We start from the raw sequence: 12,735 nt of genomic DNA on the forward strand, positions 1-12,735 counted from the left end.
CCAACAAAAAAAACCTGTTCATAGTCTAAGTAATTCAGAGCTTCTATGCTGCTACGGGTCCTGGTTACTGCTGGGCATCAACACAAAGCAGGAATTGTCCTAATAATACCAGCTGTGCAGTATCAGGGCAGTTCAGTGGTGAGAAGGAGTGAAGGACCTGCAGTAACATCATGATCGTGAGAGCACAGGTCCTTCACCTACGGAGTCTGGAGTAGAGATGAGCACATTTTTCAATATTTGGTTTGGATTACGATCGCCGAACATAGCCAAACGCCATGGGAGTCAAGATAAGCAAATATGTTTGAAAACGATTGCCAAGCATAAATTTGGCACAAATATGGCACATTCGGATTCGGCGACAGTTTTTCTGCACATATTTGCTCATCTCAAGTCTGGAAACCGGTAAAGAACTACACAAAATGTAAGAGAAGCCTCGAGAACGCTCCTCTCCCAACCTCCAATATCACATTATTTCTGACATTTAATCCCTGCATTCTGTTATATGGTGGGCAGGGGCGGGCTGGGCCAGTCGCTCAGCAGCTATTAGGGACCACCCGGCCACTTGCTGCTTTAGTAGCTTCTGGGAGGCACTGCACCTTTACATCCTGCAGCTTGTGCCTGGCCGCGTCCTATCATGCAGCGCCTGGTAAGTTGGGTTCCCGGTCTCCTTCCCTGCAGTCAGGACCAGTGCGGTGCTCAGTGGCAGCTCCATGGCCCTGCTAGTCTTTCAGTCCTGCCTTCAGGGCCTCCCTTCTGCTGCACACAGCAGCTCCTGGCCAGAAACAATGGCAAGATGCAAACAGTTTGTGTGTGAGGGAAAGTGGTGTGTTACTGTGTGCTGACCGGTGGAAGGCATGCATTATTATGTACTGTGGGGGCTACAAGAAGTCTGATAACATGTGAATTATGAGGTGATCGGTCTATGTTACCATGTATGTTATGAGGGACTGGGGGTGTACTACACGTTACACTGTGTGTGGGGGATGGAGGATGTAACACTGTACTGTGTGCTGCACTGCGGTGATGATGGGTGAGGGACATGGGGATGAATGTACCGTAGTCCTCGGAGTGGCTATGGTGTGATGGGCTGGGGGGTTACAGAGCTTACTGTGTGTGAGGAGCTTTGTGGATTTTCACTGAGCGAATGAGAGGTTTGTGAATCTTGATTACAGCTTGCAGAGGCTAAAGGGGTGGTCTGAAACAAAATGTCACCCTAAATGTCTTATTAATGGGGTTGCTTCTACAAGCCTGCAGATACTCTATGTGATTGCAGTCTTGTGAATCCTCCCATCGCGCACACTGCACGCTGTGAGGATCCTCAGATGCCGGAAATGGTGGGCACATGACAAAGTAGGTATGATTTTCATACATGTGGTCACATGCCAACTAGTTGGGAGCACCTCACTCAATGCCAGAAACATCTAGTTGGAATGTGGACAGTGTGGAGTATGGAAATCACATACTTGCAGTCGTGTTCCCACCGCTGTTCGGCAGATTCTTTGCAGCTTGCATTGCACCCAATGTGTGGATTCACAAGTCTGCAGTTTGAGTATCCCAGCATGCACTGAACATTCACAAACTAAATGTCTTGAGAATGGAAGTAAAAAAAAGAAAAAAAGCAGTTACAGTAGAGAGGGAGCAGTAGGAAATTTTTAATTAAAGTATTTAAGAAAAGTGATTCAATTATTATATTAAAGAGATAGACATTTAGGATGAACTTTCACCCCTTCACGCCATGGCCATTTTTTTTTTTTCCTATCCTTCTAAGAGCCACAACTTTTTCATTTTTCTGTCCCCATAGCCATACGAGGGCTTGTTTTTTGAAGAACGAGTTGTACGTTTGAATGGCACCATTCATTTTACGATATAGTGTACTAGAAAATTGGAAAAAAATTCAGCAACATTGCAAAAATAATGCAAGTTCCACAATTGTTTTTAGGGTATTTTTACTAACCATGTTTACTATATGGTAAAATTGATCTAGCAATATCATACTTATTATAAGTTTGCAGATACCAAACATGTAGAGTGAGTATGATGTGACAGCCGCCGCTCGCCCTCCCCCGCCGACCCCCTGGGACAATGACTCGAGTATAAGACGAGAAGGGCACTTTTAGTCTAAAAATTGAGCTGAAAATCACGGCTTATACTCGAGTATATACGGTATTTCACATTGACATGCTTTAGCATGAAAGAATGCAACTTTTTTGCATCTACTATATAATTGTCTAAGCGTCACTTCCATCTTTCTGTCTGTCCTTCTTTCTGTCACGGATATTCATTGGCCGCGGCCTCTGTCTGTCATGGAATCCAAGTCGCTGATTGGTCTCACCAGCTGCCTGTCATGACTGCCGCGACCAATCAGCGACAGCCACAGTCCGATTAGTCCCTCCCTATTCCCCTGCAGTCAGCGCCCGGCGCCCGCTCCATACTCCCCGCAGTCACCGCTCAAACAGGGTTAATGCCAGCAGTAACAGACCGTGTTATGCCGCGGGTAACTCACTCAGTTACCGCCACTATTAACCCTGTGTGACCAAGTTTTTACTATTGATGCTGCCTATGCATCTAATGTTAAAAATAATAAAAAAAATAAAAAATCATTATATACTCACCTTCCGCCGCCTTTCCCGCTCCTGGCTATGCTCCGGTGACCGCTCCATGCAAGCGGCAGGTTCCGGTGGCAAGGATGGCATGGGAGAAGGACCTGCCATGACATCACGGTCATGTGACCGAACTACAAGGGGCCCTCGGAAGGGGAGTATATGTTTATTTTTTAACCTGTGACATACGTAGCTGGGCAATATACTACGTGACTGGGCAATATACTACGTGACTGGGCAATATACTACGTGACTGGGCAATATACTACGTGACTGGGCAATATACTACGTGACTGGGCAATATACTACGTGACTGGGCAATATACTACGTGACTGGGCAATATACTACGTGACTGGGCAATATACTACGTGACTGGGCAATATACTACGTGACTGGGCAATATACTACGTGGGCTGTGCAATATACTACGTGGGCTGTGCAATATACTACGTGGGCTGTGCAATATACTACGTGGGCTGTGCAATATACTACGTGGACATGCATATTTTAGAATACCCAATGCATTAGAATCAGGCCACCATCTAGTATTGTCTATGGAGGTAGCTCCTCTTTATATGCACCTATTCACCCTAGTCTGGATGTGCCAGTCAGTTTCTTGTCTTAAGTATTCAGACCCTTTGCTCAGACACTCATATATAAGTCACATGCTATCCATTTCCTAGTGATCCTCCTTGAGATGGTTCTACGCCTTAATTGGAGGCAAGCTGTGTTTAATTAAACTGATAGGACTTGATTTGGAAAGGCACACACCTTTCTATATAAGGCTACTTTCACACTAGCGTCGTACGACGCAATGCGTCGTGGCGACGTACCGACGCATGCTGTGAAAGCGCAGCACAACGGGGGCAGCGTATGCAGTTTTACAACGCATCGGCTGCCCCATTGTGAGCTCCGGGGAGGAGGGGGCGGAGTTCCGGCCGCGCATGCGCGGTCGGAAATGGCGGACACAACGCACCAAAAAACGTTACATGCAACGTTTTTTGGTGCCGACAGTCCGCTACAACCCGACGGTTACGACGTGTGGCAATGCGTCGCTAATATAAGCCTATGGAGAAAAAACGCATCCTGCAGATGCATTTTTTTCTGCAAAACGACGCATTGCGACGTGCGTCGTACGACGCTAGTGTAAAAGTAGCCTAAGACCTCACAGTTCACAATGCATGTCAGACTAAATGAGAATCATGAGGTCTAAAGGAACTGGCAAAAAAGCTCAGAGACAGAATTGCGGAAAGGCACAGATCTGGCCAAGGTTACAAAAGAAATTATGCAGTACAGTGGCCTCCATAATCCTTAAATGGAAGACGTTTGGGACCACCAGAAGTTTTCCTAGACTTGGCCGTCCAGCTAAACTGAGCAATCGTGGGAGGAGAGCCTTGGTAAGAGAGGTAAAGAAGAACCCCAAGATCACTGTGGCTGAGGTCCAGAGATGCAGTAGGGAGATGGGAGAAAGTTCCACAAAGTCAACTATCACTGCAGCCCTCCACCAGTCGGGCCTTTATGGCAGAGTGGCCCAATGGAAGCCTCTCCTCAGTGCAAGTCATATGAAAGCCCGCATAGAGTTTGTTAAAAAGCAAACAAACAAAAAAAACACATGAAGGACTCCCAGAAATAAGATTCTCAGGTCTGATGAGACGAAGATAGACCTTTGTGGTGATAATTCTAAGTGGTATGTATGGAGAAAACCAGGCACTGCTCATCACCTGCCCAATACAATCCAAAACAGTGAGTGAAACATGGTGGTGGTTTTTCAGCTGCAGCGACAGGACGACTGGTTGCTATTGAAGAAAACATGAATGCAGCCAATTACAGAGATATCCTGGATGAAAACCTCTTCCAGAGTGCTCTGGACCTCAGACTTGGCTGAAGTTTCACCTTCCAACAAGACAATGACTATAAGCACACAGCTAAAATAAAGGAGTGGCTTCAGAACAACTCTGTGACCATTCTTGACTGGCCCAGCCAGAGCCCTGATCTAAACCCAATTGATCATCTCTGGAGAGACCTGAAAATGGCTGTCCACCAACGTTCACCATCCAACCTGACGGAACTGGAGAGGATTTGCAAGGAAGAATAGCAAAGGATCCCCACACCCTGGTGTGAAAAACTTGTTGCATCATTCCCAAGAAAACTCATGGCTGTACTAGCTCAAAAGGGTACTTCTACTCAATACTGAGCAAAGGGTCTGAATACTTATGATCATGTGATATTTCAGTTTTTCTTTTTTCAATACATTTGCAAAAATTACTACATTTCTGTTTTTTCCAGTCAAGATGGGGTGCAGTGTACATTAATGAGAAAACAAATAAACGTTTTTGAATTTACCAAATGGCTGCAATGAAACAAGAGTGAAAAATTTAAAGGGGTCTGAATACTTTCTGTACCCACTGTATATAATATATATTGTAGCAAGCTCGGTTCTGTTCCTGTATCTATGCAGCACGCTCAGTTCTGTTCCCGTATCTATCAAAATATAGATACAAAAAGCATAAATAACCAATCTCAGCCAGAAGCATCGCTATACTTGCTTCTCCAGTACTATACACTATTTTCAAGAATAGTGGACAAATAAACAATATTACCAAAATATGAGTGCATAGAAGCACTCACAGACCACTATGACAAAATATAATAAAATCAATAAAGTTTATTGAAAAACAATTTTAAAACAATACAAAAATACCATATGAGGATATCAAAAAGACTGACAAAATTCCATATTTAAGCAGCAGGAATGTACTTATGTATCTCATGGAAAGCATATTAGTACCATAGAAAAATGTAACCTTGGTCCAGTAAAAAAAGCTCACATAAAAATCCTTTAAGGTCCTAATGTTATGTATATAAACCCGGAAGATAAGAGCCTAGTTTCACTTGGACGCCCATGGAATCATAGTAGATAAAGTTAATGCTTACCCATGTTGAATATCGCTGCAGGAGTGCCCCGACACGTGTTTCGCCAATCACGTGCTTTGTCAAGGGGAGAAAGCACGTGATACGCTCAGTTCTGTTCCCGTATCTATGTAGCAAGCTCGGTTCTGTTCCTGTATTTAATAATAATAATAATATAATCTTTATTTTTATATAGCGCTAACATTTTGCAGCGCTTTACAGGTTGCACACATTATCATCGCTGTCCCTGTTGGGGCTCACAATCTGAATTCCACATCAGTATGTCTTTGGAATGTGGGAGGAAACAGAAGTACCCGGAGAGAACATACAAACTCTCTGCAGATGTTGTCCTTGGTGGGGTTTGAACCCAAAACTCCAGCGCTGCAAGGCTGCTGTGCTAACCACTGCGCTGCCCGTATTTATGTAGAAAGCTTGGTTCTGCTGCCGTATTTATGTAGGAAGCTTGGTTCTGTTCCCATATCCATGTATTATGCTCGATTTTTCTCACATAACCATGTAGAAAGCTAGGTTTTGCTCCCGTATCTATTTAGTAAGCTCAGTTGCGGTTTTATGCAGCAACCTGAGATAAGGAGATTTTTGTGTACTCACCGTAAAATCTTTTTCTCCGAGCCAATCATTGGGGGACACAGGACCATGGGTTGTATGCTGCCTGCCACTAGGAGGACACTAAGTTAACACAGAAAGATTAACTCCTCCTCTGCAGTATACACCCCTTCACTGGCCAGAATTCAACCAGTTCAGTAGTAAAGTAGTAGGAGTATTAAACGAAAGACAATAAACTATGTCAAAATCAAAGAAGTAACAACAAGCCAACAGGCTAACAGGGTGGGTGCTGTGTCCCCCAATGATTGGCTTGGAGAAAAAGATTTTACGGTGAGTACACAAAAATCTCCTTTTCTCCTACGCCTCATTGGGGGACACAGGACCATGGGACGTCCTAAAGCAGTCTCTGGGTGGGGAGCAACATATCTGCTAATACCGCATGTACCGCTGGCTTACAGCTAAGGCACTGCCGATTGCAGAATGCGCCTGCCAAGGGCGGCGTCTGCAGAAGAAATAGAATGAATGTGGTAATGCTTCGTAAAAGTATGTAAGCTGGACCATGTTGCAGCTTTGCAAAGCTGTTGTGCTGACGCCTGGTGCCAAATGACCCAAGAGGCGCCCACCGACCGAGTAGAATGGGCCTTAATCCCTGCTGGGATAGGAACACCCTTGACACGACAGGATTCCTGAATAGCCGATCGAATCCACTTGGCTAGAGTAGCCTTGGAAGCGGGAGAATCCTTCCTTGGTCCCTCTGGAAGTACGAAGAGGACATCTGACTTGCGGAAAGGAGCCGTCCGTGAGACATACTGTCGAAGGGCCCTCACCACGTTGAGAGTGTGCAGAGCCTTCTCAATGCGATGGACTGGAGCCGGACAGAACGAATGCAGAATAATCTCGAGGTGGAAAGAGGAAACGACCTTGGACAGAAAAGAAGGAGAAGTCCTCAAGACTGCCTTGTCCGTGTGACAAATCAGAAACGGAGGTCCGCAGGAAAGTGCCGCCAACTCCGAAACACGCCTGATGGATGTAATAGCCACTAGGAAAACCACCTTCCAGGAAAGGAAGGTCAGAGAGACGTCCTGCAATGGTTCGAAGGGGGCCTCCTGAAGGGCTCCAAGGACCAAATTAAGATCCCACGGATCCAAGGGCATCTTGTAGGGAGGCGCCACCCAGGAAACTCCCTGAAAGAACGTCTTAACCGGTAATCTATTGGCAATTTTTCGTTGGAACAGGACTGACAATGCTGACACCTGTCCCTTGAGGGAGCTAAGTGCGAGACCCGACTCTAGTCCTGATTGGAGAAATTCCAATATGGAAGGGATGGAAAATGCCAGAGGCGATCGTCCATGTGTGTCGCACCATGCGAAGAAGATTCGCCAGATACGGTGTTAACTGCGCATGGACACGGGCTTCCTAGCCCTGTTCATGGTGGAGGACAAATTGGGAGTGAAACCCGCTTGGCCTAGATACCAGGATTCAACGGCCAGGCCGTCAAAGACAGGGCCCCTGAGTTCTGGTGGTAAATCGGGCCCTGTGAGAGAAGATCCATGCGATCTGGAAGCCGCCAGGGGACGTCGGCGACAAGCTGAACCAGTTCCGCTTACCATGCTCGGCGCGGCCAGTCCGGCGCCATGAGGATCACTGGCACTTCCTCTGCCCTGATCTTCTTGATGACCCTCGGTAGCAGGGGGAGAGGAGGAAAAATGTACGGGAGGCGGAATTGACGCCACGGGAGGACCAAGGCATCTGCTCCGACGGCACGTGGGTCGAGGGATCGGGCAATGAACTGTGGGACCTTGTTGTTTAGCCTGGAGGCCATGAGGTCCATGTCCGGGGTCCCCCAACGATGGCAAATCTGTTGGAAAACTTCCGGGTGGAGGGACCACTCGCCCGAGGCGAGCCCCTGGCGACTGAGGAAGTCCGCCGCACAATTCTCTACACCTGGTATGTGGATCGCTGAGATGGGCAAATGGTTGGTTTCGGCCCAACGGAGAATGTGGGACGCCTCGAGCATGGCCGTCTTGCTGTGGGTTCCCCCCTGATGGTTGATGTACGCCACAGCTGTGGCATTGTCGGACTGGATTCTGATGGGGAGACCCGCCAGAAGATGGTGAAACCTGAACAACGCTAGCCTGATAGCTCGTATTTCCATGATATTGATGGGGAGATGAGACTCTTGAGTGGACCACCGCCCCTGTGCTGTGTGGTGGTTGAAAACCGCCCCCCAGCCCATGAGGCTGGCATCGGTGGTCACCACCAGCCACTGCACTGGGATAAAGGACCTTCCCTGGCTCAGGGAGGACTTCAGCGTCCACCACCTGAGGGTCTTTCTGACCTGTGGGGATAGAATGAAACAGCGGTCGAGAGAGGACGAGTTCCCGTTCCAGCGCATGTTGGAGGGGAAGGAGGTGAAATTGCGCGAATGGAACCGCTTCCATGGCTGCTACCATCTGCCCGAGAATGTGCATGCTGAACCGAATGGGAGTGGGAGACTGGATGGGAAAGACTCCGAGCTCCCCGCTGCAAGGCTAAGGTTTTGTCTGGAGGTAAACTGACCAGACCGCGGAAAGTGTCCAGAGTCATTCCCAGAAAGGAGATCCGTTGAGACGGGATCGGAGAGGATTTTTCGAAGTTTATCTTCCAGCCCAGGCGAGAGAGTATCCAGCGTGAGATTGACGGACTCTTTGCAGGCTGGGTATGATGGGCCTTTATCAGTAGGTCGTCCAGGTATGGAAGTACCATCACTCCCCTGGAATGAAGAATGGCCATGGCAGCCGCCATGACCTTTGTGAAGACTCGGAGCGGTGGCGAGGCCGAAAGGTAAGGCCACAAACTGGAAGTGTTCCTCGCGAAATGCGAAGCGAAGGAACTGTTGATGAGGAGGAAAAATTGGGATGTGGAGGTAAGTATCTTTGATGTCTATAGATGCTAGGAACTCTCCTTTTTCCATGGACGCGATGACAGAGCGGAGAGATTCCATTCTGAAGTGTCAAATCTTGATAAATTTGTTCAGAAGTTTTAGGTCTAGAATTGGACGTAACGATCCGTCCATTTTTGGGACCACGAATAGGTTTGAGTAAAACCCTTTGAACCTTTGGTGTTGGGGAACCGGAATGATAACTCAATCCTTTTGTAGTGCCCGTATGGCCTGGAGAAAGGCCGCTGCCTTTGGTTTGGTAGGACATGACTGGAAGAACCGTGTTGGGGGGAGGGGGGTAGAAAATTCTATTTTGTATCCGGAGGACATCAGTTCCCTGACCCACACCTCGGAGGCGACCGAGAGCCAGGCTTGACGGAAGGAAAGAAGGCGACCTCCTACTTTGTTGATGTCCTCCGGATGTTGCAACGAGTCATTGGGTGGAGGATCTAAATCCCTTAGACCCAGATGGCCGTGGTCTGGGTTTCCAGTTATGGTTGGGTCTGTATGAGACCTGGGAGCCTTGGTCCCCGCGCGCACCTCGACCTGATGCGTGGGAGAAGGAAGATGACCAATTGGGATTGTTGTGAAAAGGCCGGAATCGAGATTGTTGTTGATACCGAAACGGCCGGGTAGGCTTTTACTTTTTCCCCTGGTAGCATCCGAGATTATTTGGTCTAATTTTTCTCCAACTAGGCGACCGGCTTGATAGGGTAGAGATGTCAATGAACGCTTGGAAGCCGAATCTGCTCCCCATTCTCTGAGCCACAGGGCTCTTCTGATGGATATTGCATTTGCGGCTGCCTGAGCAGCGCAATTGGCCGTGTCTATCGAGGCATTAACTACGAAGTCCCCGGCCTGGGCTATCTGGTTAGCCAGGTTGATCGCCTCTGGAGGGAGATTACTGTCTTGGATGGTCGTGGTAAGCACCTCAGCCCAAGCGGCCATAGCCTTAGCCACCCAAGAAGCGGCGAAGGATGGAAAGACGCTCCTGCGGCTTCAAAGAGAGCGAGCCAGGTAGTCAATTTGGCGGTCAGAGGGGTTCTTAACTGAGGAACCGTCTGACAGTGATAGGATCGTTTTGGAAGCGAGATGCGATACTGCCGGATCCACTGAGGGAGACTGTAGCCAGTCCTTGACTTGTTCCTGAGCAAATGGGTATTTGGCCTCAATAGGCTTTTGCCCCATGAAACGTTTGTCAGGGCGGTCCCTGTGTTTTTGTACGATTCCTTTAAACTCAGGATGAGTGACAAAGACTTTTTGGACACGTTTTGTCTTCTTAAAAGACACCGCGTGTTCCGGAGTGGATGCAGATTCCTCGGCCACCTTCAGGGTCTTGTTCACCGCTTCAATGAGAGAATCTAGTGTCTCTTGGGAAGTAGAAGAATCCTGGACGTAAGAGTCCACGGACTCATATTCAGAATCATTTAGGTTCTCCGGAGAAGGGGAACGAGAGACTGAGCTCGCGGATGCTGAAAGACAAACACGCCCATGGTCGGGGGGTGAGACATGGGTACGTTTTCTGGCACCCCGTCCTGCTGGTGGACGGATCCGTACCGTCACCAGAGTCCTCCGCGGGCTGACTTAAAGATGGACCCCGGAGGGAAACAATTGCCTTGGCTAGGGAAGCCACAGATTGTCACAGGGAAGTGGCCCACTCAGGGGGACTAGGCTCTGCAGGGTCGGCGGCGGCTGCACAGAGGTCGGGTCACAATCCGCACATAATGGGGTATTGTCAGCTCGGGGCAGGGCCGTATTGCAAGTGGCACATGAAGTGAAGAACACTGTGTGCTTCTTGTTACCCTTTTTGGTCTCCTTAGGTTGGGACATAGTGTCTTTAGAGACAGGATATGCACTGTGGTGCAGGGAAGGGGTTAAGCTTTCTTGAAGCAGCTTACCCACGGTCTTGTGTCCCCAGGGAGGAATGTAGCCGCGGCGGTCTGGTAGTGCCAGTCAGCGTGAGACACCTTCTGCAGGATATTAGTGGCAATATGGCCCCCGAGATCTGCAGGGCGCCTCTCGTCCCAGACGAGAAGCGCCGATATAGGGGGCGGGGTTACGGCCATGGGCGGATCTGCACACTGCGGCCTAGTCCGGCTGAAAAGCCGGGGACTAGATTTCTGGGCCCTGCCGGCGATGCGCGGTGGCCGCGATGGAGCGCTGTTGACCACCGCTGACCCCAAGCCGACGGCGCCTCTCCCCAGGGACCCGGACCGCATCTCTACCACAGATGGGAGCGCAGGGAGGGTATGTACTCACAGTGTCGCAGGACCTACTGTCACTGTGAGGGTGCGCGCTCAATCCCTGCACCCTGGATGGGGGATGGAGAGGCCCCTGATACATCTTTGTCTGTCCCCCCAAGGGGGCTTTGTCTTGGGGCTGTGTGACGCCATGAGATGTGTTCTCAGGTTTGGTACACCTTCATCTGTCGTGCCCCGGAGAGGGACGTGAGAGCCAGGCTCTAGGTGTTCGCCGTCTTGCAGGGGGGGGGGGAATCGGGACCAAGGAGGAACCGTTGCCCCGGTAAAATTTGGCATGTCCCAGACGTCGCAGGAGAGGGACAGGGAGGTATACTTGCCGTGCTTGCCTGTTGATGGTTCAGGGGAGAACGGACCCTATAAAAGGAATCCGTCGCCCCCTTCGCTCCGTTAAATAAAAAATAAAAATTTACAAAAAATAAAAATGAAAATAAGAAAGTTGGGGTCTGAAAACAGACCGAAGTGCCTCCTACAGACACTAAGCAAGAACTGGTTGAATTCTGGCCAGTGAAGGGGTGTATACTGCAGAGGAGGAATTAATCTTTATGTGTTAACTTAGTGTCCTCCTACTGGCAGGAAGCATACAACCCATGGTCCTGTCTCCCCCAATGAGGCGTAGGAGAAAAGTACCGTAGGTTAAAGTTGCGTCGCTGCAACTCGTGGGCTACTGTTGTGCGTTTGCCCCTCAGGCTAAAATTTGTCAGCCAGTCGCTGATGGTGGGGATGCTGCTTCCGGTCTAGGAGAGGTGGGAATGGGTAAAAGTGTTGTACCAGTGGGGAATGGTGCTCTGGGAGAACTGCGAGTGGAAAAGGTATAGGATCGAGTGAAAAGCTGCTGCCAGAGAATAGGGGCGGGTAGAACACATACTGTTGTCAGTGAGAAAGAGAAAAATACTGCTGCTATTCGCAGAAGAGTTGGTAACTGGAACATTGCTGCTGTTGATGGGCAAGAGGTCAACATTTCTGCCAGTGAGGAACAGCAAGACAATGCAGCTACCATTGGGAGAGGGGCAATGCTTCAGCCAGTGCTGTTGCTCTGTAGTATTTGTGGTTGTTTTATCCAACCACAGCTATTTGTGAAGAAAAGAATAACCCTTAAATATTAACCTCAGGCTCCATTCATGTGACATTAGCCTCTGTTCATGAAGATTTGTGCAGGCTCAAGTTGCCATTGTCCTAATTTCTACGCTTCTATGGGCACTGACTTCAACCTTCTTCTGTGCAGGTGCTGCCAGGAGAAAAGTTGAAGCTAGTGTACATAGAAGGGCAGTACAATGTGCAGAAGCGAGGACAATGGTAGTTGCATATGCCTGAGCTTTCAAGAAAAGAGCCTGACTTCACACATGCAAAGAAGCAATCAATTTACATACAGAGGCATTAAAATAAGCTTTAGAGGCAGTGTACTGCCCAGAGATCTTAACAGCTCTTTTACATATTAAGAAAAATGTAGCCATCACAGCAATAACTGCACTGATGCAACTG

At 48.6% G+C, this 12,735-nt stretch overlaps 1 protein-coding gene across 1 annotated transcript in view; it reads right to left on the minus strand.

Annotated features, from left to right (window-relative positions):
• Positions 1-12,735, minus strand: part of PRPF18 (pre-mRNA processing factor 18) — a 61,691-nt gene that overhangs the window by 13,415 nt on the left and 35,541 nt on the right. The gene's annotated exons all lie outside the window — the stretch shown is intronic.

Source organism: Ranitomeya imitator, chromosome 4 (assembly GCF_032444005.1).
Source record: "Ranitomeya imitator isolate aRanImi1 chromosome 4, aRanImi1.pri, whole genome shotgun sequence".
Lineage (NCBI taxonomy): Eukaryota > Metazoa > Chordata > Amphibia > Anura > Dendrobatidae > Ranitomeya > Ranitomeya imitator.